The following is a 1,769-nucleotide window of genomic DNA, read 5'->3' as shown; positions in this document are numbered from 1 at the left end:
CTCTCTTTCTCTCTATTCCCCCCCCTCTCTCTCCTCCCCCCCTCCCTTGTCTCTCTCTTTCACTCCTCCTTCCCCTGTCTCTCTCCCCCCCCTCCTCCCCTCTCCCCCCCCCTCCTCCTCTCTCCCCCTCCCCTCCTCCCCTCCCCTCCTCCCCTCCCCTCCCCCTCCCCCCCTCCCCCTCCTCTCTCCCCCTCCCACCACAGTTCTACCTGCAGGCCAGGTTGTCTTGGCGTGGGGCCAGGCTGCTACGGGCCCTGCTGCAGTTCCTCCTGGTGCTGCTGGCCGTGTACACGGCCTGACCCGCATCTCCGACTACCGCCACCACCCCTCCGACGTCATCACTGGCTACCTGCAGGGGGCGCTCACAGCCTACTGGGTGGTGAGTGTGTGTGTGTGTGTGTGTGTGAGAGTGTGTGGAGGGGGGGGGGGGGGGGTGTATGTGTGTGTGTGGGGGGGGGGGGGGAGTGGGGGGGTATGGGTGTGTATGCGTGTGTGTGTGTGTGGGGGGGGGGAGTGTATGGGTGTGTGTGTGTGTGTGGGGGGGGGGGAGTGGGGGGGTATGGGTGTGTATGCGTGTGTGTGTGTGTGGGGGGGGGGAGTGTATGGGTGTGTGTGTGTGTGTGTGTGAGAGAGAGTGTGTGTGTGTGTGTGTGGGGGGGGGGGGTTGTATGTGTGTGTGTGTGCGTGTGTAATATATCTGAGCTTCTTATCCATGCGTAAATGTGTGATATTACTGTATTTGTGTGTGTGTGTGTGAGTGTATTTGAATATGCGGAAATGTCAACGTGTGTGTCTGACCAATGTGTGTGTGACCTGACTAGTGTATGTCTGACCTGTGTGTGTGTGTGTGTCTGACCAGTGTGTGTGTGTGTGTGTGTGTGTGTGTGTGTGTCTGACCAGTGTGTGTGTGTGTGTGTGTGTCTGACCAGTGTGTGTGTGTGTGTGTGTCTGACCAGTGTGTGTGTGTGTGTGTGTCTGACCAGTGTGTGTGTGTGTGTGTGTCTGACCAGTGTGTGTGTGTGTGTGTGTGTGTCTGACCAGTGTGTGTGTGTGTGTGTGTCTGACCAGTGTGTGTGTGTGTGTGTGTGTGTGTGTCTGACCAGTGTGTGTGTGTGTGTGTGTGTCTGACCAGTGTGTGTGTGTGTCTGACCAGTGTGTGTGTGTGTGTGTCTGACCAGTGTGTTTCTGTGTGTGTGTGTGTGTCTGACCAGTGTGTGTGTGAGTGTCTGACCAGTGTGTGTGTGTGTGTGTCTGACCAGTGTGTGTCTGTGTGTGTGTGTCTGACCAGTGTGTGTGTGTGTGTGTGTGTGTGTGTGTCTGACCAGTGTGTGTGTGTGTGTGTGTGTGTGTCTGACCAGTGTGTGTGTGTGTGTGTCTGACCAGTGTGTTTCTGTGTGTCCCTCAGGCCTTCCACATCTCCACCATGTTTAAAGGCTCCTCCCACCCTCCTCTCTCCCCCAACCTCTCCCTGGACTCCCCCCTCTCCCCCCAGCACACGGTCTGTTAGAGGAGAGACCCTCCTCCCTCTCTCTCCCCCTCTCTCTCTCTCACACAGAACAGACTAGGAATCTCAGACCATTTCCTGTCAAATACCTCCATTTGTACGGTGAGAGGAAGAGAGGAAGAAAATGAGAGAGAGAGAGAGAGAGAGAGGGGGAGAGAGAGAGAGAGGGAGAGAGAGGGAGAGAGAGGGGGGGGTGATAGCAAGCAGCAAAACCTGTCCTGAATATGCATTATGTACAGTACCGCAGTAATCAGAGAGAGAGAGA

The 1,769-nt window shown here is 56.4% G+C and overlaps 1 pseudogene across 1 annotated transcript in view; it reads left to right on the top strand.

The window, feature by feature from the left end:
- Positions 1–1,507, top strand: part of LOC308151833 (phospholipid phosphatase 3-like) — a 5,890-nt pseudogene extending 4,383 nt beyond the window's left edge. The window contains exons 5-6 of the transcript in view: positions 204–379; positions 1,406–1,507. The product of the transcript in view is annotated as a phospholipid phosphatase 3-like (transcript). The remainder of the gene's footprint in view (positions 1–203; positions 380–1,405) is intronic.
- The last annotated feature ends 262 nt before the right edge of the window (positions 1,508–1,769 follow it).

Source organism: Nansenia antarctica (assembly GCF_963989245.1).
Source record: "Nansenia antarctica genome assembly, chromosome: 2".
Classification (NCBI taxonomy): Eukaryota; Metazoa; Chordata; class Actinopteri; order Argentiniformes; family Microstomatidae; genus Nansenia; species Nansenia antarctica.
This window is presented reverse-complemented; position numbering and strand designations above follow the sequence as displayed.